This window comes from Dendrobates tinctorius, unplaced genomic scaffold (genome assembly GCF_039654945.1).
Source record: "Dendrobates tinctorius isolate UK_male_01 unplaced genomic scaffold, ASM3965494v1 ptg000043l, whole genome shotgun sequence".
In the NCBI taxonomy this organism is placed as follows: Eukaryota; Metazoa; Chordata; class Amphibia; order Anura; family Dendrobatidae; genus Dendrobates; species Dendrobates tinctorius.
Genome location: NW_027361711.1, coordinates 14,421,616 through 14,445,046, shown reverse-complemented (window position 1 = coordinate 14,445,046; position 23,431 = coordinate 14,421,616). Strand labels below are relative to the sequence as shown.

Sequence of the window (23,431 nt, the reverse complement as noted above, 5' to 3'; positions counted from 1 at the left end):
ATCAGACAGGGTTTTGGGAAGGCCATATCTTGTGGTGTGAGTTTTTTGAATTGTTTTCTATGTTAGCTCATTAGTAGAGATAACTTTATTTACTGTTCATTGCTCATTGCACTTTGCCTTGTGTCATCCATGTCTATATACACAAAACAACAAAAAAGCCACTTAACATCTGCTCCCCCTCATGAAACAATAGTGAATCATGCAATAAAAGTTGTTTAGTTTGGTTCTAAAATCAAAGTCACACAGTTATTTATATGTAGGTGCAAACTCTCTTCTTACACTAGCTTAACCTCTTAGTGATGGAGCAAATTTGCAGCTTAATGACCAGGCCAATTTTTACAATTCTGACCACTGTCACTTTATGAGGTTATAGCACTGGAACGCTTCCATGGATCACAGAGATTCTGAGACTGTTTTTTCGTAACATATTGTACTTCATGTTAGTGGTACAATTTATTCGATATGACTTGCATTTATTTATCAAAAAATGGAAATTTGGCAAAAATTTTGAAAATTTTGCAATTTTCAAGTTTTTAATTTTTGTACCCTTAAAAGAGAGAGATATGTCACACAAAATAGCTAACAAATAACAATTCCCACATGTCTACTTTACATTAGCACAATTTTGGAAACATTTGTTTTTGTAAGGAAATTATAAGTGTTGAAAGTTGACCAGCAATTCCTGTTTTTTCCAACTAAATTTAAAAAATCATTTGTAATTAAAGTGATTTTGAATGGCCTATATTTTTTTAAGGACGTTCTAAGGGTTAAAAGTTGACCAGCGATTTCTCATTCTTCCAGATTTATAAAACCATTGTTTTTAGGGACCACCTCACATTTGAAGTGAGTTTGGGGGGTCAATATGACAGAATATATCCAAAAATGACACCATTCTAAAAACTGCACCACTCAAGGTGCTCAAAACCACACTCAAGAAGTTTATTAACCCTTCAGGTGCTTTACAAGAAGCTTCTTTCCTTGCTGTGCCTTTCCTTGTGTCCTATCTGTCCTCTGCAACCTTGCAGGCCCTGTCTGTCCTCTGCACCCTTGCAGGCCCTGTCTGTCCTCTGCACCCTTGCAGGCCCTGTCTGTCCTCTGCACCCTTGCAAGCCCTGTCTGTGCTCTGCACCCTTGCAAGCCCTGTCTGTGCTCTGCACCCTTGCAAGCCCTGTCTGTGCTCTGCACCCTTGCAGGCCCTGTCTGTGCTCTGCACCCTTGCAGGCCCTGTCTGTGCTCTGCACCCTTGCAAGCCCTGTCTGTGCTCTGCACCCTTGCAAGCCCTGTCTGTGCTCTGCACCCTTGCAAGCCCTGTCTGTGCTCTGCACCCTTGCAAGCCCTGTCTGTGCTCTGCACCCTTGCAAGCCCTGTCGGTTGTGGGCTGACTTTCGGGTTTGCCTCTGGCTTCTGGTGAGTGTTATGGAGCTGGCTGTGCTGACAGAGAAGTAGTGAGTTCTCTATCTGGACTCCCTCTGTTGGTGAAGGGAGGTAATGAAGCTGATCTAAATGGCAGAGACCGGCCACCTGAGGAAGAGGACTGCGATTGGACATCAGGAGTTCCTGATTGGATTTAAGGCAGCCGACTCCCTAGTTTCTTGCTGGTGATTTTTCCTGACTGTGGCTTCTGGTTTCCAGTTTGGTTCCTGCCTTCCTAAAGCTAAGTTTTCTCTGCTATTGTTCACATGAGTTTTGTCTGGTTCACTTAGTTTTTGTGTTCAGCCAACCCTGGCTGGGACTGGGCTGAATCCCCATTTTGTCTCTGATCAGTTGATCTCTTTTGCTGTTATGAATGAGTCACCGTAGGAGGCAAAAACAGAAATGCTAGCTAAGTCCAGAAAACCAGAGAAGTTGGCAGCTATCGGATTGCAGACCCCTGAAACTATCAACACAACTAGCAGTAGCCGTGGGGGGTTCCTACGATGCCCTAGACCCCTCGATCACAGCCGGAGGACTATATAGCCTAAAGACAGAAAGGGAAATCTAAACTGCCCCAGAGCAGACCCCAAAGCAAAAGGCAGCCCCCAACATATAATGACGGTGAAGAAAGAACACTAACACAGACAGAAAGATAGACTGAGCAAAGACGGGGCCCAAGCTAACTAGATAGGAAAGGACAGGAAGGCTGCTGTCTGCAATCCGTGAAAAACCCTATGAAAATAAGAGCCAACAGACTGACAGTGAAAAAGGCCCTGAAGACGCTAGGCTTCAAAAAAGCTATGTCAGTACTCAGGAATATTCTGAAGACAGAGCAACCGGCAAAAGGAGATTCAGCTCACCCCAGCAGAAAATGGAAGAATCCAGAAAAGCAAGGCAAACAAAAACAAAACACAAATGCTAACAGGCAAAGCAGAAAACTTAGCTTTAGAGGAGCAGGAATCAGACTGGTCTCCTAGAAGTCCACAGAGAAATCACCCGCAGGGCAGAAGGGCGTCGGCAGCCTTATATCCAGTCCGTGACTCCACTCAGCCAGTCATCATCATTAGGCTCAGGTGCCTGATAATTAGGCTCATTACCTTCCTTTACCAGAATAGGGAGTTCACCAGACCTCAGTGACGAAGGGGAAAATTAACTCACAACATTTTGCTCTGCCTTCAGAATATACCTGAGTGCTGATATAGTGATTTGAAGTCTAGCGACTTCAGGGCCTTTTTCTATTGGACATTTTTTTTGGCAGGGTTTTTTGCATGATTGCAGACAGCAGCTTTTCTTTCCTATCCTTTCTAGTTAGTGAGGGCCCCATCGTTTGCTCAGCCTATCTTTCTATCTGTGTCTGTGTTTTCATCTTGTTTCACCGACAATACATGTTGGGGGCTGTCTATTGCTTTGGGGTCTGCCCTGGGACAGTTTAGATTTTCCCTTTCCTTCTTTAGGCTTATTTAGTTCTCCGGCCGTGACGAGGCGTCTAGGACCACCGTAGGCACGCTCCATGGCTACTGCTAGTTGTTGTGGATAGGATCAGGGGTCTGCAATCTGCTAGTTTCCAACCTCTCCGGTTTTCAGGGCTTAGCTTGCTTTTTGTTTTTTCCTCCTCGGTGACTCATTCATAACAGAATCACCAGCCATACCACAGATTCTAGGGTACTCAAAAGCAGGAGAGAATTGTAAAAAAAAAAAAAAAAAAAGAAAGTGTCAGAATTTTTTTTTTCTACTTGATGGAGATTAAGCAATTGTCTGGTCATGTGGAGCAGATCACTGCTGAAGTGTGGGGAATTTCCGCCTATCTCACTCATTCACATGCTGTTGAACCATGGATCCCTGCTCCTGATGTGTTTTCTCAGGATCGGTCTAAATTTTTTAATTTTAAGAATAATTGTAAATTATTTCTTGCCTTGAAGCCTAACTCATCGGGGAGCTCTGCGCAGCATGTTAAAATTGTCATCTCCTTGCTGCGCAGCGATCTCCAGGATTGGGCATTTTCTTTGACACCTGAAGATCCTGTTTTGACTAATGTGGATGCATTTTTTTCAAGCCTTGGGGTTGTTATATGATGAACCTAATGCTATTGATCAAGCTGAGAGAGCCCTATTGGCATTGAACCAGGGTCAGGATCCTGCAGAGTTTTACTGTCAGAAATTCCGAAAGTGGGCGGTCCTTACTACATGGAATGATAGTGCATTGGCAGCTCTCTTTCGGAAGCGTTTGTCTGAGACTTTAAAAGATACTATGGTGGGATTTCCTGTTCCCTCTGGTCTTGACGATTCTATGTCATTAGCCATTCAAGTTGATCGACGTTTACGTGACCGCAAGACTACATGGGAGGCGCTGCCACATTTTGAACAAATGTCTGAACCTATGCAATGTGATGGAGTTTTATCTAGGGCGCAACGTCAGGAGTTTAGAAGGTGTAATAAGCTGTGTTTTTTCTGTGGAGATGCCTCTCATGTTATTTCTGTCTGCCCTAAAAGAGAGAAACGTTTTGCACACACATTTGCTGTGGGTGGCGTACAACCTAGGTTTCTGTTGGCAATTACTCTGATCTGCTCCTTATCCACATTTTCCGCAAAGGCTTTTGTGGATTCAGGAGCAGCCTTGAATCTAATGGACTTGGATTTTGCTAAACGTTGTGGTTTTCCTATGACACCTCTGCGGACGCCTATTCCTTTGAGGGGTACTGATGCTACTCCTTTGGCGAAGAATAAACCTCAGTTTTAGACCCAGGTGATATTGCGGGTCGCCCCAGACCACCAAGAAAATTGCAGATTTTTGGTGTTGCATAATTTACATGATACCATTGTTCTGGGTTTTCCCTGGTTGCAAATCCATAATCCAGTTTTGGATCGGAAATCTGTGTCTGTGGTGAGTTGGGGTTGTCGGTGTGCTCTTGGCGACACTCCTGTTTTCTCCACCTCTCCCCAGTCACATGATGTTCCTGACTATTTGGCTGATTTTTATGATGTATTTAGTGAGAGCAAGTCTGCGTCTTTGCCTCCTCATAGGAGTTATGACTGTGCAATTGATTTGAGACCTGGGTGTAAATTTCCCAAGGATCGACTTTTCAATTTATCTGTACCCGAACACGAGGCTATGCGATCTTATATTAAGGAGTCGTTGGAGAAGGGTCATATTAGACCATCCTCTTTGCCCTTAGGTGCTAGGTTTTTTTTCGTGGCCAAGAAAGATGGTTCATTAAGGCCTTGTATTGACTATCGTTCCCTCAACAAAATGATGGTTAAATTTCAGTATCCGTTACCCCTGATTTCTGATTTATTCTCCAGAGTTAAAGGTGCTTGCTGGTTTACTAAGCTTGACCTCAGGGGGCGTATAATCTTATTCGCATCAAGCATGGGGATGAATGGAAGACGGTGTTTAATACTCCGGAGGGACATTTTGAGTACCTGGTGATGCCTTTTGGGCTCACTAATGCCCCTTCTGTCTTCCAATCCTTCATAAATGATATTTTCTGAGACTTTGTGGATAAGTTTTTGATCGATTATCTGGATGATATTTTGATCTTTTCCAGGGATTGGGATTCTCATGTGGAACATGTTCGGACTGTGTTCCGGATTTTGAGGGAGAATTCCTTGTATGTTAAGGGATCAAAGTACCTTTTTGGTGTACAGAGGATTTCATTTTTGGGATTTATTTTGTCTCTGTCAACTATTGAAATGGACCCGGCCAAGGTACAGGCCATTTATGATTGGGTTCAACCCACTTCTTTGAAGGCTCTCCAGAAGTTTTTGGGTTTTGCTAATTTTTATCGTAAATTTATAGCTAATTTTTCTGGTATTGCTAAATCACTGACTGATTTAACTAAGAAGGGTGCTGATGTGCTGAATTGGTCTTCAGAGGCTGTTTCAGCCTTTCAGGAGCTGAAGCGGAGGTTCACTTCTGCTCCGGTTTTGCGGCAACCTGATGTCTCACTTCCCTTTCAGGTGGAGGTAGACGCTTCAGAGATTGGTGCAGGAGCTGTTTTGTCCCAAAAAGATCCAGTGACGTCTAAAATGAATCCCTGTGCCTTCTTTTCCCGAAAGTTCTCCCCATCTGAACGCAACTATGATGTGGGGAATCGGGAATTGTTAGCCATGAAATGGGCATTTGAGGAGTGCAGACATTGGTTGGAGGAAGCTAGACATCAAGTTGTGGTCCTCACTGACCACAAGAATTCGATTTACCTTGAGTCGGCCAAACGCTTGAATCCTAGACAGGCTAGGTGGGCCTTGTTTTTTACGCGTTTTGATTTTGTGGTCTCCTTTCTTCCAGGCACTAAGAATGTTAAGGCAGACGCCCTTTCTAGGAGTTTCGTTGCTGATTCTCCTATCGTGACCAAGCCTACTACCATCCTAGGTGAGGGGGTAGTTCTTTCTGCCATCTCGCCTGATGTGAGACGTGCTCTGGAAGAATTCCAGGAGGACAAACCTGAGCATTGTCCTATGGGAAAATTGTATGTTCCTGACCAGTGGAGGAAGAGAGTGATGTCTGAAGTTCACTGCTCCGCATTGGCTGGTCATCCAGGTATTTTTGGTACCGGAGATTTGGTGAGTCAGTCGTTTTGGTGGCCCGCCTGATCTCGTGATGTCAGGAATTTTGTGCTGTCCTGTGGGACTTGGTCCCGGTCTAAACCCTGTTCTCGCTCTAGTGGGTTGTTGATGCCCTTGCCGGTGCCTAAGAGGCCATGGACCCATATTTCAATGGATTTTATTTCTGATCTTCCTGTCTCTCAGAGAATGACTGCTATCTGGGTGATTTGTGATAGATTCTCTAAGATGGTCCATCTTGTACCACTCCCAAAGTTGCTATCTTCCTGAGAGTTGGTACCCATGTTTTTACAACAGGTGGTTCGGTTGCATGGGATTCCTGAGAACATTGCATCGGACAGAGGAGTTCACTTTGTTTGCAGATTCTGGAAAGCCTTTTGTTCCAAGCTGGGAATTCAGTTGTCCTTCTCCTCTGCGGTTCACCCTCAGACCAATGGGCAGACGGAGAGAACAAACCAGACTTTGGAGTCCTATTTGAGATGTTTTATATCTGCTGATCAGTATGATTGGGTTTCATTTTTGCCCTTGGCCGAATTCGCTTTAAATAATAGAGCTAGTTCTGCCACCTTGATGTTGCCCTTTTTCTGTAACTTTGGGTTTCATCCTCGATTTTCTTCAGGGCAAGTGGAATCTTCAGCCTGCCCAGGTGTTGACACTGTGGTATAGAGAATGCAGCAGATTTGGGACCAAGTAGTGGTTAAGTTGTCTCTCTCCCAGGAAAAGGCCCAGCGGTTTTCTAACCGGCATAGGACCATTGGTCTCCGCTTTAAAGTGGGTGATATGGTTTGGTTGTCATCAAAGAATATCTCTATGAAGGTGGCTTCTCCAAAGATCAAGCCAAGATTTATTGGACCTTACAAAATTTTGGAGATTCTTAGTCAGGTTTCTTTTCGATTGGCTCTTCCTGTTACGTTTAAGATCCATAACATGCTTCATAAGTCGCTGTTGAAGAGATATGTTGAGCCAGTAGTTCCTATGGCTGCACCTCCTGACCCTGTATTGGTTGAAGGTAATGTGGAATATGAGGTAGAGAAATTACTGGATTATCGTCTGGCTAGACGGAGACTCCAGTATTTGGTCAAGTGGAAGGGTTATGGCCAGGAAGACAATTCTTGGGTCTCTGCCTCTGATATTCATGCCGATAGATTGGTACGTGCTTTTCATGCTTTTCATCGGGCCCATCGTGATCGGCCCGGTGGCGTGGATGAGGGTGATTTTTCCTGACTGTGGCTTCTGGTTTCCAGTTTGGTTCCTGCCTTCCTAAAGCTAAGTTTTCTCTGCTATTGTTCATATGAGTTTTGTCTGGTTCACTTAGTTTTTGTGTTCAGCCAGCCCTGGCTGGGACTGGGCTGAATCCCCATTTTGTCTCTGATCAGTTGATCTCTTTTGCTTTGCCTTCAGAATATACCTGAGTGCTGATATAGTGATTTGAAGTCTAGCGACTTCAGGGCCTTTTTCTATCAGACGTGTTGGACTTTTTTTTGGCAGGGTTTTTTGCATGATTGCAGACAGCAGCTTTTCTTTCCTGTTCTTTCTAGTTATTGAGGGCCCCATCGTTTGCTCAGCCTATCTTTCTATCTGTGTCTGTGTTTTCATCTTGTTTCACCGACAATACATGTTGGGGGCTGTCTATTGCTTTGGGGTCTGCTCTGGGGCAGTTTAGATTTTCCCTTTCTTTCTTTAGGCTTATTTAGTTCTACGGCCGTGAAGAGGTGTCTAGGACCACCGTAGGCACGCTCCACGGCTACTGCTAGTTGTTGTGGATAGGATCAGGGGTCTGCAATCCGCTAGTTACCAACCTCTCCGGTTTTCTGGGCTTAGCTTGCTTTTTGTTTTTTCCTCCTCGGTGACTCATTCATAACACCTGTCTGTGCTCTGCACCCTTGCAAGTCCTGTCTGTGCTCTGCACCCTTGCAAGCCCTGTCTGTGCTCTGCACCCTTGCAAGCCCTGTCTGTGCTCTGCACCCTTGCAAGCCCTGTCTGTGCTCTGCACCCTTGCAAGCCCTGTCTGTGCTCTGCACCCTTGCAAGCCCTGTCTGTGCTCTGCACCCTTGCAGGCCCTGTCTGTGCGCTGCACCCTTACAAGCCCTGTCTGTGCTCTGCACCCTTGCAGGCCCTGTCTGTGCTCTGCACCCTTGCAGGCCCTGTCTGTGCTCTGCACCCTTGCAGGCCCTGTCTGTGCTCTGCACCATTGCAGGCCCTGTCTGTGCTCTGCACCCTTGCAGGCCCTGTCTGTGCTCTGCACCCTTGCAGGCCCTGTCTGTGCTCTGCACCCTTGCAGGCCCTGTCTGTGCTCTGCACCCTTGCAGGCCCTGTCTGTGCTCTGCACCCTTGCAGGCCCTGTCTGTGCTCTGCACCCTTGCAGGCCCTGTCTGTGCTCTGCACCCTTGCAGGCCCTGTCTGTGCTCTGCACCCTTGCAGGCCCTGTCTGTGCTCTGCACCCTTGCAGGCCCTGTCTGTGCTCTGCACCCTTGCAGGCCCTGTCTGTGCTCTGCACCCTTGCAGGCCCTGTCTGTGCTCTTCACCCTTGCAGGCCCTGTCTGTGCTCTGCACCCTTGCAGGCCCTGTCTGTGCTCTGCACCCTTGCAGGCCCTGTCTGTGCTCTGCACCCTTGCAGGCCCTGTCTGTGCTCTGCACCCTTGCAGGCCCTGTCTGTGCTCTGCACCCTTGCAGGCCCTGTCTGTGCTCTGCACCCTTGCAGGCCCTGTCTGTGCTCTGCACCCTTGCAGGCCCTGTCTGTGCTCTGCACCCTTGCAGGCCCTGTCTGTGCTCTGCACCCTTGCAGGCCCTGTCTGTGCTCTGCACCCTTGCAGGCCCTGTCTGTGCTCTGCACCCTTGCAGGCCCTGTCTGTGCTCTGCACCCTTGCAGGCCCTGTCTGTGCTCTGCACCCTTGCAGGCCCTGTCTGTGCTCTGCACCCTTGCAGGCCCTGTCTGTGCTCTGCACCCTTGCAGGCCCTGTCTGTGCTCTGCACCCTTGCAGGCCCTGTCTGTGCTCTGCACCCTTGCAGGCCCTGTCTGTGCTCTGCACCCTTGCAGGCCCTGTCTGTGCTCTGCACCCTTGCAGGCCCTGTCTGTGCTCTGCACCCTTGCAGGCCCCGTCTGTGCTCTGCACCCTTGCAGGCCCCGTCTGTGCTCTGCACCCTTGCAGGCCCCGTCTGTGCTCTGCACCCTTGCAAGCCCCGTCTGTGCTCTGCACCCTTGCAAGCCGTGTCTGTGCTCTGCACCCTTGCAAGCCGTGTCTGTGCTCTGCACCCTTGCAAGCCGTGTCTGTGCTCTGCACCCTTGCAAGCCCTGTCTGTGCTCTGCACCCTTGCAAGCCCTGTCTGTGCTCTGCACCCTTGCAAGCCCTGTCTGTGCTCTGCACCCTTGCAAGCCCTGTCTGTGCTCTGCACCCTTGCAAGCCCTGTCTGTGCTCTGCACCCCTGCAAGCCCTGTCTGTGCTCTGCACCCCTGCAAGCCCTGTCTGTGCTCTGCACCCTTGCAAGCCCTGTCTGTGCTCTGCACCCTTGCAAGCCCTGTCTGTGCTCTGCACCCTTGCAAGCCCTGTCTGTGCTCTGCACCCTTGCAAGCCCTGTCTGTGCTCTGCACCCTTGCAAGCCCTGTCTGTGCTCTGCACCCTTGCAAGCCCTGTCTGTGCTCTGCACCCTTGAAAGCCCTGTCTGTGCTCTGCACCCTTGAAAGCCCTGTCTGTGCTCTGCATCCTTGCAAGCTCCGCCTACTCCACACTCTTGCCTGTATCCGTACCTGCACCTCCTGTGTGAACAGGTCCAAACCTGTTCTGTCATACTCCACCCCCTCCTGTCTGTTCCAGTACTAGCACCCACTGTGTGAATAGGCTTCTACCTGTTCCTTCATATATCACTCCAGCCTGCCTTGTGCCTCAAGCCATGCCTGCCTGCCCTGTGTCTCAGCCATGCCTGCTTGCCCTGTGTCTCAGCCATGCCTGCTTGCCCTGTGTCTCAGCCGTGCCTGCTTGCCCTGTGTCTCAGCCGTGCCTGCTTGCCCTGTGTCTCAGCCGTGCCTGCTTGCCCTGTGTCTCAGCCGTGCCTGCTTGCCCTGTGTCTCAGCCGTGCCTGCTTGCCCTGTGTCTCAGCCGTGCCTGCTTGCCCTGTGTCTCAGCCGTGCCTGCTTTCCCTGTGTCTCAGCCGTGCCTGCTTTCCCTGTATCTCAGCCGTGCCTGCTTTCCCTGTGTCTCAGCCGTGCCTGCTTTCCCTGTGTCTCAGCCGTGCCTGCTTTCTCTGTGTCTCAGCCGTGCCTGCTTTCCCTGTGTCTCAGCCGTGCCTGCTTTCCCTGTGTCTCAGCCGTGCCTGCTTTCCCTGTGTCTCAGCCGTGCCTGCTTTCCCTGTGTCTCAGCCGTGCCTGCTTTCCCTGTGTCTCAGCCGTGCCTGCTTTCCCTGTGTCTCAGCCGTGCCTGCTTTCCCTGTGTCTCAGCCGTGCCTGCTTTCCCTGTGTCTCAGCCGTGCCTGCTTTCCCTGTGTCTCAGCCGTGCCTGCTTTCCCTGTGTCTCAGCCGTGCCTGCTTTCCCTGTGTCTCAGCCGTGCCTGCTTTCCCTGTGTCTCAGCCGTGCCTGCTTTCCCTGTGTCTCAGCCGTGCCTGCTTTCCCTGTGTCTCAGCCGTGCCTGCTTTCCCTGTGTCTCAGCCGTGCCTGCTTTCCCTGTGTCTCAGCCGTGCCTGCTTTCCCTGTGTCTCAGCCGTGCCTGCATTCCCTGTGTCTCAGCCGTCCCTGCTTGCCCTGTGTCTCAGCCGTGCCTGCTTACTCTGTGTCTCAGCTGTGCCTGCCTGGGTACCAGCTGTGCCTGCTGTGCCTACCTGCCTATCAGTCGCACCTGTCCAAGTGACTTGTCCCTGAGTGGGATCAGCAGCCACAGCCAGACACTATCCTGGAGTGGCACCCGGCAGCTACCTGCCGCACAAGCCTGACCTCACCATCAGAGGCTCCAGCGAAGACTGAGGTAGCTGTCATAGTCACGCCCCTTCCAGGGTAGTCTGGTTTGTGGCACAGTGAGGACACAACCCCCCAGCTCACGCCAACCTGCCAAGGCCCGAGTGTGACACTATGTAATTGTAATAATTTTCTTGAGAAATACTTCATTTTCTGGAACATTTTCAAGAGTGCCAACAATTTTGACCATAACTGAATGACTGAAGCAAGTACTCTGAGGCACTGGAGAGGTGAATGCTGAGTTATATGATGCATCCACCTATCTTATTAAATTGGATCGCTGACTCAGATTTTTAGCCAATTTGGCGGACACCACATACATGCAAGTCCAGAGTAAAGCAATAGGTGTCTGGGATCAGCCTGACTGCAGAATAAACTGAAGCCTGGCTGCTTTCAAATATTCAACATCAAGCAATGTCCAAAATTGATACATATGTGCAGCATCACATTCCAAAAAATAGGTTAATGAGTTAATGACCACAATGTACTCTATTTATATATTATAAAAAACATAGTAGAAAAGCTGGGAACTGGCCTATGCATTTTGAACTAAAGGGTTCTTAATAATGGCATTGTTCCAAACAAAATAAACTCTGTTTAATAAGTCTGAAACAGGAAATTGCTAGAATAGTCAATCACTAATTTTATATCAAACATTTTAGTGCGAAATGCATACTGTTAAGGATGACACTTGAAAGAATATGCAGATCCCACTGCTTGCCATCAATTTGTCAAAGATCATAGCCAGGAGAGTCATGCTGAACCAACCCTCTGTTATCTTCACCCCAGAAGGCAGACTGTCGAAACGTGCGTCGGGGCAGGTATCACCACCCATAAGAGGTAACTTATTTATTCATTTGATGTGTCATGTTATCTGATGTTTTTTCTACTTTGAGTCTTTTTCTCTTGACTCAGGACATTGTTCATATGTAGAATATGGGATGTTTACATTATAGACGCAATCTGTATAACCTCCTCTTAGCTGTATTGTATAAGTGTGATGCAACTTCGTGGTTTCACACTTTTTAGGCTAGTTTCACATGATGGCGCCAGCAAAATCATACCAGTGCACAACCAGCGCACGGTCAGCGTACCCAACGCTAAACATACGGTATGCTGATCTCATGCAGCTTCATGCGATCCTAGGAGGAGCTGATCGGAGAGGGCGTGGCCGGGGCGGAGCTAAGCGGCGGCCCTGCGCTGCGCACAAGAACGCTAGTGTGAAACTAGCCTTAGTAACCTTTTATATACATTTTTTTTCATGTTCAATAAAGTTTATATATTTTTTTATTTGTTGGTTCTCGTGGACATTTCTTCGTACGATTTAATTTAAAAAGTACTGTGATGAATGTGATAGACTACTAGCGGTAGCATTTTGTCCATCATTTATATGTTCTGTAATACGTCTTCAAACATGAAATTCATCCAACATACTGGATGTTACATTTTTCACATGTAATGTCATAAATAACAAATGTATTGCTATAGCTGAAAAAGTTGATATTTTGCTGTTGGCCAGTGGTACTGGAAGTACACAGATATACACAGAAGTATATCGGCAATGATGTTTACATATAAAAACAAACATAACTGTACGTTATCACATTTTGCTGCAGCAGGTGCCATTTCCACAGGCCTACAATAATGTTTACTCTAATATTTAATATTGTAAAATAGACAACATTATTACTTTATGCAAAAATATTAAGCCTTGTTCCGCTGCCCCTTGACAAGTAGATTACCACTTGAACATTAAAATCTGGAGCAACTTAACTTCTTAATGTCAAACATATTACCCTCCACAATCCTGACCTATGATTTTCAGACACCATTGCAAGTTTGAAAGTGAGATAAGGATAATCCATGTAGTGTTTTGTATGAAATGTAATATTCAGCTATAGTTCATAGTCCGGAGCTCAAGACGGAAAGAGAGATAATGATAACATATACAGTATTTGGCATGAAATATAATATTCTGACATAACAAAACTTAACTAACTCCAATAATATAAATAATATAACCAGCTCTGCTCATACAGTTAAATACATCATTTTGGCTGACAACAGCCATTATTAGAGGGAGCTGCCTACAAATAGATTTATACTTAAAGGGAACCTGTCAGCAGGATTGTGCTCAGTAATCTACAGACAGAGTCAGGTTGGCGCCATTATACTGATTAAAATGATACAATGCTTGATGAAATCTGTCTTGTGGTTGTTGTTTAATCTTTAATTCCAGCTTTGAATTAATGATATGCTCGTGCTCCAGAGTGGGTCTGGAGGGGGTCTTCTTGTGGTGCTCTGATTAGGTATTCATGTGTATGGCTTCTGACAGGTTACTGATCCCTCAGTGACCTGCTCCCTTGTTTGTATAATGAATATTACATATACATATTGAAAAAAAATCCTTTTCTGCAGGCAGGAGCTGGCCATGGCACCTGCGTGCAGCATAATTGCATATGTACAGTGTATCTATTGTGTTTGAGGCTATCCTGATGGTAAAAAAAAAAATCCATTTGAAAATGACACCGATCTGACACTGCCTGTAGGTTTCTGTGCACAATAGGGTGACCGGATCTCATATGGGGGGGAAAAAATGTCAGAATCTTGTTCGTCTGGACCCCACAAAACGATTCCCCTTTCCAGATATTGAGAGAGCCAAAATTTGAGCTCGATCAAACGACGTTAACCCGTGCCGCTCGTCGATCAAAGTTTGAAAAAATCCAAATTGAGGTATTTTAAGATTTAGGTATTTTGCTTTGTCTGTTAGACTATAAAGAATGTGACAACAACATTGCAGAAATAGCCCTGACCAAATTTTCGAACCATTTGTGGTATTTGAATGCAGAGTTGGTGGGATTATCCTTTTTTGATCCCACCATTACAGACAATGAAAAGTTGTTAATGGCTAATAAATTGCTCAGTAGCACAGATGAACCATCAGAGCACGCTAACCTACATGAGTTGATAATTTTACATAGTTATCTAATCTATTCTAGAGCTTTTGTTAAAGTAGTTTTTGAAACGTCAGAATATAATGCTCGGCATTTGCTTACAACTTACAGGACATATTGCTTTTGTTCTTCATCTTTTGTCAGAAGGTCGTTAAAGTCGGTTACTTCCTACCTCTTTTAATTTTTCTTTCCTAACTTTTGGATTTACAACCCTAGCGTGCTCTGATGGTTCATCTGTGCTACTGAGCAATTTATTAGCCATTAACAACTTTTCATTGTCTGTAATGGTGGGATCAAAAAACGATAATCCCACCAACTCTGCATTCAAATACCACAAATGGTTCGAAAATTTGGTCAGGGCTATTTCTGCAATGTTGTTGTCACATTCTTTATAGTCTAACAGACTATGCAAAATACCTAAATCTTAAAATACCTCAATTTGGATTTTTTCAAACTTTGAGCGACGAGCGGCACGGGTTATCGTCGTTTGATCGAGCTCAAATTTTGGCTATCTCAATATCTGGGAATCGTTTTGTGGGGTCCAGACGGACAAAATTCCGACATCGATTTTTTGCGGTCACCCTAGTGCACAATCCTGCTGACTGCTTCCCTTTAAAGGGTTTATGCAGGACTATTTTTTTTTTACTATGGGCCTAAAAACTAACAAGCACTTAGTTGCAACCTACCTGCCTGTTGTGCCTGGCATCAATCTCTTTTCCATCACAGACCACTCCTACCGGCGATTTAGTGGCTTCCACTAATGTCACGTTTACAGAGCAGCAGTTTCTCTTCAACTCTACTCTGTTAATGGAGTATGACTGTTAAATTCATGCTCATTGACTTCTGGCTCCTCGCTACCCAACTATGTGGAGCAATCAGCATGATGTCACCAATCACGCCATGTTGACAGAGCAGCCATGAAGAAAAAGAGTTGGTCTGATGATGGTGAGCAGCTGAATCGCTGTCAGGAGCAGTTAGTAATTGTTCTGTGTAGGTGCCAGGAAGAACAGGCAGGTAGTTAGCAACTACCTGCCTGTTCGTTTTTAAGCCATTGGTAAAATAAAGAATCCTGGATAAACCCTTAGTACAGATGAAATGCTGGAAAAAGTTGAATATTACTGAACTTGTTTTTCTCAAGGGACAATTGCTTGGTCTTCTTCCATGTTGGGTATGCCAAGGTATTTTTAGAGATTAAATAAATCATGTATTCGAATTCACTTATACTATAATATATATAACCACAATTGCCTATATTGCAATAATCGAGTTCTGCACATTGAATTCAAAATATGATCATATTCTCTACGTTGGCAGAAAAATCTTTGGCATTTTCATATCAGATTCTGAACTTTATGGCTTCAAAAAGATATTTTGTAAACAGAATGTGATATTAAATGTTCTAGTCTGGTCCAGCTTTCCAAATATTTATATAAAATGGCTTTATCACTGCTCCGATATTACTAAATTAGAAAGTCGGATAAATTGTGAGAAAGGACCTATGAATTCCAAAGGAAACATCTTGTTTTGTTCCTAAAACTAAACAAAAGAAATCCTGTAGATCCACTCGACTGATATTGTTCATAAATCAAAACTTGTGCCAAAGCCGGTACTTCACAGCCCCATACTTCAAATAGCAGAAATTGGGTTAGGTCCGCTCATACTTATGGCATGACACAATAGGGCACTTTTACAAAAGCTTCCTTTCTTGTGTTACTTTATGTGACTCTGTTTCCCTCTCCTGCAGTCCCATAAGTCGTCACTTTCCAGCCAGTGATGACATATTGTACATTATTCCTTAACTAGCTACAATGTTCTAAAACCTTTATATCTGTAGATGTTAAATCTCTAGGTATAATATTTTGCAAGTTCGTTTTTCTTTATTTAGCTTTCGACTAATGTATTTGCAATGAGCTGAAGGCAATCAGAAAAAAGATTTGGAAAATGGCATCCTATTCATAGATTTCTATTGATTTACAACAGACTAATTTACATGTCCTTTATAGATAAACCATAAAGTAGTAATGATGTGTACACTCGTGTTATTTTTTTTATTGCTGGTTATAAAATTGCTGTCATATACATCAAATCTAGTTTAAATATTTCTAGACAGATATATGAAGGCATTTTTCAAATATCATTGCAGATGTTAAAGCGTCAACGTGTAGTATGTGAAAAAAATTTTGATGTCCTTGATAGTTTTGAGGCTAAGTGCACACGTCCAGAATTCCCACGGATTTTATGCATTTTTGTCACGTTTTTTCACCGCAAAAACGCATAAAATAAGCAACCCATTGTATTCAATGGCATTCCGCACATGCTGTGCTAATGCTGCGTATTTTTCCGCGGCAAAATCGCATCGCGGAAAAATATGCAGCATGCTCATTCTTTCTGCGGAATTGCGGGAATTCCGCACACATAGGAATGCATTGTTCCGCTTTCTTTCCGCATGTGGTTATGACCACCATGCGCAAAGTAAGCAGAAAATGTGTGGATGGGTACCCTAGCACTGTAAAAAACAGAATTAAAATAAAAAATGGTGATATTCTCACCTTCCGATGTCCCTCGCAGCGTCACCAGGCCTCTGCGATGCGGTATTGCGAGATGCTACGTCATCTGGGGTCATTGTCGCAAGGTATCGCTGGGAACCGGAGCAGCCGGGAGCATCGCTGAGGCCTAGGGACGCCGGAAGGTGAGAATAACAATTTTTTATTATTTTAAACTTTATATCTTTTTACTACTGATGCTGCATAGGCGGCCTCAATAGTAAAAAGTTGGTCACATTAGTCAAACACTATGTTTGACAAGTGTGACCAACCTGTCAATCAGTTTTCCAAGCGATGCTACAGATCGCTTAGAAAACGCTAGTATTCTGCAAGCTAATTACGCTTCAAAAATGCTAGTTTTTCGCGGGAAATACGCGGGAATTACAAGTGCTGATTTCTCACGTATTTCCCACGGCATGGAATTGCGGAACTCCCGCGGAAATTTCCGCGGGAATTCAGGACGTGTGCACATTGCCTAATAGTATCTAGAAAAAAATAAACTCAGAGGCATGTTAAAATAAATCAGTTACTTGAGACATGTACTGTTTTTATCTAATTTGATAAATGTACTCTGATGTACCCACACTATGTTTACACTACACATACAAAGTGTGTTTGTTTCAAAAGCACAATTTAGCACTACTTGTACTAAAGGCCCCATCACACTAAGCGAGATCGCTAGCGAGATCGCTGCTGAGTCACAAGTATTGTGACATAATAGCAATCTCACCAGCGAGATCGCTCAGTTTGACAGTGACCAGCGACCGGCCCCCCTGCCGGGTATCGCTGATCGTGCCCGAAATGTCTGGACATTTTTTTGGTTGCTCATGTCCTGCAACGTAGCTTGTATCGTCACGTTTGACACCTAGCCCAACGACCTCGTTAGCGACTCACAAGCAAGACAAGGCGTAGATTTGCGTTCCCATTTCCACGCCTCCCTCTGCTCCGATTGGTGGTCACTACAGCGTCCTGATTTTCGGGCTCTCTTTTAAAAGAAGCTAACATAAGAGCGCTTCAGTTCTTTGTTCCTGAAATGAAGCGCTAGTATGTCACCTTCTTTTAGATGCAAGGCCGCCAATCAGGATGCAGTAGCGACCACCAATCAGAGCTGAGAGGGCGTGAAAAAGGGAGCGCAATCCCCGCCTGTGTAAATACAGAATCACACGATACATCCCTCATCGAGATGAGAATCGTCAAGGGAACATGCTATGTGACAGGGTCCCAACGACCGCCGACACCGTTACAAAGGTCGCTACGGCACACCAGATCGTCGGTTAGATCGGACTGTTTGACATCTCAATAGTGATCATATAGCGATGCGCCAACGATCCCTGCCATGTCATATCGTTGTTGGGATCATTGTAGCGTTGCTATGTGTGACAGGATCTTAAGTCTCATGCTTTCTTTTTATTTTTCCAAAAGGTTCTTTTTTTAAGTTTTCAAGAGAGATACCAAAGTAAAAAGAGGAAGAACAAAAAGCATTTTATCCTGCAATATACAGTACAGACCAAAAGTTTGGACACACCTTGTCATTCAAAGAGTTTTCTTTATTTTCATGACTATGAAAATTGTAGATTCACTCTGAAGGCATCAAAACTATGAATTAACACATGTGGAATTATATAATTAATAAAAAAGTGTGAAACATCTGAAAATATGTCTTATATTCTAGGTTCTTCAAAGTAGCCACCTTTTGCTTTGATTACTGCTTTGCACACTCTTGGCATTGTCTTGATGAGCTTCAAGAGGTGTGGGGGTCTCTGCTTAATCCTACTTGGTGGTAGGATCGGGTCCTTATTGGTAAGCGCCGTCCTGCACCTTTTCTTCTTTCCCACAAGGGTCATATTTAGGGCTTTGGGCGGCTTCCTGCCGGGACTGTAACTGTACTGTTGTAGCACATCCATGCTTTGAGGTTTTTTTGCTAGGGGTCGCACCTTGTGTTCTATGTCGGCTCTCACACTGAGGCTAATCTTTCACCCCCACAGTGATCCTGCATCTGCCCTGGTATCCTTTCAGGGCCTATAGTGCCTTTTTTATATATATATATATATATATATATATATATATAGAGTCAAACCTACACATGCCTTGGAGTACTTAACATTTATGCTGACACTGAGCTTGTTGATATTAACCCCCTTTTTCCCCTTGTTGCCTCTTTTCCTTATTTGTATCTATTACCATGTCTTTTTGTACTGATCTTTTACAATTTTTTTGACCTGACATTATTGATATGATGATGATAAACTTTTGCCATTTTTTAATGTTCCTTTGTCCTCCAATTTCTCATGTCTTACATGGAGCTTGAGCGTTTGTTCTAGTGTTTCTGTGCCAATTGGCACCATTTGCCTTTGCATTTAATATGCTACCTGGTGTTATCCTCTTCTTCTCAGAGCCATAAATTTTTTTTATTTTTCTGTCAATGTGGCCGTGTGTGGGCTTGTTTTTTGTGGGATGAGTTGTACTTTTGAACAACACCATTGTTTGTTTTGCTTCTTTTTGTCTTGTACTGGAAAAAAATTCCATGTGCCGTGAAATTGCAAAAAAAGTGCAATCCTACACTTGTTTTTTGTTTGTTTTTTTTACTAGGTTCACTAAAAGGTAAAACTAATCTGCCGTTATGATTCTCCAGGTCATTACGAGTTCATAGACACCAAACATATCTAGGTTCTTTTTTATTTAAATGTTGAAAAAAAATTCCAAACTTTGCTAAAAAAAATTGTGCCATTTTCCAATACCCATAGCGTCTCCAGATTTCGTGATCTTGGGTTGGGTGAGGGCTTATTTTTTGCGTGCTGATCTGTCGTTTTTAATGATGCCATTTTGGTGCAGATATGATCTTTTGATCTCCCATTATTGCGTCTTAATGCAATGCCACGGCAACCAAAAAAAGTAATTCTGGTGTTTTGACTTTTTTGTTATCGCTATGCCGTTTAGCGATCAGGTTAATCCTTTTTTTTAATTGATAGGGCGATTCTGACCTCGGCGATACCAAATATTTGTATGTTTGATTTTTAATTTTTTTGTATTTTGAATGGGGCGAAAGGGGGGTGATTTGAACCTTTATTTTTTTTTTATATTTTTAAAAACTTTTTTTTACTTTTGTCATGATTCAATAGTCTCCTTGGGAGACTAGAAGCTGCCACAACCCGATCGGCTCTGCAACATAGAGGAGATGATCAGTTCACCTCTATATAGCAGAATTATTCACTTGCTATGAGCGCCGACCACCGGGTGGCACTCACAGCAAGCCAGCACTGACAACCATAGAGGTCTTCAGGAGACCTCTGGTTGTCATGCCAACGAACCGTTGACCAGCGATCACGGGTCGGGGTCACCGGCCAGCGGATTTCCGGCCCGATGGCTCAAAGTGCGAGTCTAATGCCACTATCAGTGTTTGACAGGGGCATTTAATTAGTTAATAGCTGCGGTGACTCGCGACTCCACACCCGGTTATTCCGAGCACATGTCAGGTGTTCAAAAAAGCCCTGGAAAGATGTGGTCTTTGCGTCAGAGCCCATATCAAAGGGAGAGAGTCCGACGTTGGCGTACTATTATTCCTGATGTTGGAAAGGTGTTAAAGAAGCACTCTCATCATAATTTTAACATCTTAATATATTGCAATCATTTATATTATATGACACGGTGCATTTACAATTGCTCATTTTCCTTTCTACCCAGTTAATTCTCCTCTTTCCCAACAGGTAGATGACATCATGTGATTAACAACTGACTAGCTGAATCCTTCTTAGCTCTATGTAGAAACAGGAGGTAAATTTTCCCTGTGTGGCTTATCAGTCAAGGCAAAAGTCAATAACAGGGATGAGAGTTAAAGAGAGGACTGGTCGGGAGTTGAAGAGAGGAATGATACCCCCAGATGAAGACATAGCTCCGAAATGAGCATCAGCGCTGGCGGGCCATTCCAGCAGGAGTGGACTCTATGTGAATGGCTATTGTGCTGTTAAGCACAGGAATAGCTACTCTGTGGTGACTTGCATCAGACTTTCATAAGCGCAGTCACAGACACACTTTGCACAAGCCACCACTGCTAGGCAAATCTTTAAGAGCTGGGATATTTTTCACCCACTTCTGAAGGGGAGGTGGGCTTTACAGAGCTCTTCCCAGACAGCTGTCACAGGGTAGCTGGTGTCTGGTGATGCAGACAATGTGGAGTCAGGCACAAGAGTAAAACCAAAGCTAGCAAAAAAAAACCCAAATGAAAGCCAAAGGGAAACCCTGGGACGATAGCTAATAAAAAACAACCAATAAAGACCTGTAGCAACTACTGCGAATCAACAATAAATTGCACTGAAATGGATTAGAAGCAAACCTTATAAAACCAGCCCTAATCCAAGGGTAATAATCAGGTGAAGCATTCCTTTCAGTCATGTCCAGGAAGCCACTCTCTGCTCACCAGAAGAACAGGGTGCACAAATGCCCACCATTTGCTAACACCAGGCAAGGCAGCGTCCTATGTGGCCTGGCAACCAAGAGATACAGCGTTCCATGTCTCCTGGACTGCAAAATCAGTGGGAAACATGCATCAACGTGTGTAGTCATACCACCCAAGTGTGTGCTAGCTCCACCCCCAGCACAGACCGAACAGTGGAGAAGTCTGGAAATCAGAGGAGAATGATTGCCTACATGGCAGGTATTCCTAACATGTGCTCCATATTTGTACCTTTTACTTATGCATTTGTATTCACATAACATATTTACTGTGCATTGTCTTATGTTGCACTTATTTCCACTGTCAATGTACCCTTTAACTCCTAATTACATCACATGCCCCCACATCACATCCACAGTGGTGATAGAGTGTTACATGTTCCCACATCACACCCACAGTTCATGGTCTCTCATCCCCCATACACCGACTTACTCACTGCTCCAGGCCTTGATGTGTGTTCTGTCTGCTGCCAGATCCATGCTATGTGCCTTTTGCTTCCTGCTTGCTCTCTGCATGCTTCCTGGCTGTGCGGTGCCGGCACTCTCTGGTTCTTATGGAATCAGTGTGCACCTGCCTAATGTGCTCCCGGCCAATCATCAAGAGGCCTCTAGTATTTAGGGCAGCTACACCCGGTGGAAGCTGCCTGAGCAGTCAGTGTCTTGCTGCTGAGTTGCCAGGTCCTGTCCTGTGTTTTGCCTTCTCTGGAGGCTTGATTCCTAGTCTTCTATCTTGTACCTGTCTGCTCTGCCCTCCAGGAGGCAGAATATTCTGGTCTCTGAGTCCTTGTACCTAGCTTTGTCTTGTACCTGTCCGTCTGCCCTCCAGGAGGTAGGATATCCTGGTCCCTGTGTCTTTGTTCCTGTACTTTGTCTCATATTTGTCCTTGTCTGAACTCAGTCCTACCTCTGTCTCTCAGTCTCCTTGTCTGTGGCTCCTTTCCCTGCTGTGTCTATCCTTGTGTCCTCTCCGTCTGCCTGTGCTCTGCACTCTTGTGGCTCTGCCTGTGCTCCGCCCTCTTGCAGCTCTGCCTGTGCTCCTCGCTCTTGCGGCTCTGCACTATTGCAGCTCTGCCTGTGCTCCACACTCTTGTGGCTCTGCTTTCTTCACATACCTGTGTCTCTGCTTGCTTCGTACTCTGGCAGCTCTGCCTGTGATCCGCACTCTTGCGGCTCTGCATGCCCCATACTCTTACGACTCTGCCTGTGCTCCGCACTCTTGTGGCTCTGTTTGCTCTGCACTCTTTCTGCTCTGCCTGTGCTCTGCACGCTTGCTGCTCTGCCTGCTCCGTTCTCTTGCGGCTCTGCCTGTGCTCTGCATTCTTGTGGCTCTGCCTGTGCTCTACACTCCTGCGGTTCTGCTTCTTTTGCTGCAGATCCTCCTGCTGCTAACTGCAGCTCCTCTCCGCAGCCTTGCGGTTCTGCGTTATAAACTTCTGTGAAGCACTTGAGGGTTCAAGGTGCTCACCACACATCTAGATAAGTTCCTTGGGGGGGTCTAGTTTCAAAAATGGGGTCACTTGTGAGGGGTTTCTACAGTTTAGGCACATCAGGGGCTCTGCAAATGTAACATGACGCCGGCCGACCATTCCATCAAAGTCAGCATTTCAAAATGTCACTACTTCCCTTCCGAGCCCTAACGTGTGCCAAAACAGCGGTTACCCCCCACATATGGGGTACCAGCGTACTCAGGACAAAATGAACAGCAACTTTAGGGGTCCAATTTATCCTCTTAGCCTTGTAAAAATAAAAGATTGTTGACTAAAAACTAATAATTTGAGGAAAAATGTTTTTTTTTATTTTCACTGCTCTGCGTTATAAACTTCTGTGAAGCACCTTGGGGTTCAAAGTGCTCACTATGCATCTAGATAAGTTCCTTAGGGGGTTTAGTTTCCAAAATGGGGTCATTTGTGGGGAAATCCAAAGTTTAAGCACACAGGGACTCTCCAAACATGACATGGTGTCCTCTAACGATTGGAGCTAATTTTCCTTTCAAAAAGTCAAATGGCGCTCCTTCCCTTCTGAGCCCTGCCGTGCGCCCAAACAGTGGTTCCCCCCACATATGGGGTACCAGCGTACTCAGGACTAACTGGACAACAACTTTTGTGGTCCAATTTCTCATGTTAGCCATGTGAAAATAAAAAATAGCATGCTAAAAAAAAATCATTTTTGAGGAAAAAAATGATTTTTTATTTTCACTGCTCTGCGTTATAAACTTTTGTGAAGCACTTGGAGGTTCAAAGTGCTCACTACACATCTAGATAAGTTCCTTAAGGGGTCTAGTTTCCAAAATGGTGTCACTTGTGGGGGGGCTTTCACTGTTTAGGCACACAGGGGCTCTCCAAACATGACATGGTGTCCGATAACGATTGGAGCTAATTTTCCATTCAAAAAGTCAAATGGCCCTCCTTCCCTTCCGGACCCTGCCATGTGCCCAACAGGCCCAAACAGTTCCTTCATACCCATCTATACACCACTCCTTCCTGCCCGTACCAGTACCTGCACCTCCTGTGTGTATGGGTTCCTACCTATGCCCTGCCTGCCTGCCAGTGTCTCAGCCGTGCCCGCCTGCC

The 23,431-nt window shown here is 45.3% G+C and overlaps 1 long non-coding RNA gene across 1 annotated transcript; it reads left to right on the top strand.

Moving 5' to 3' along the window:
• On the top strand, nucleotides 1-22,162 carry LOC141089011 (uncharacterized). Its single transcript, XR_012232131.1, has 3 exons — nucleotides 1-36; nucleotides 11,578-11,755; nucleotides 20,117-22,162. It is a non-coding gene; the product is annotated as an uncharacterized lncRNA (long non-coding RNA).
• Nucleotides 22,163-23,431: the final 1,269 nt, after the last annotated feature.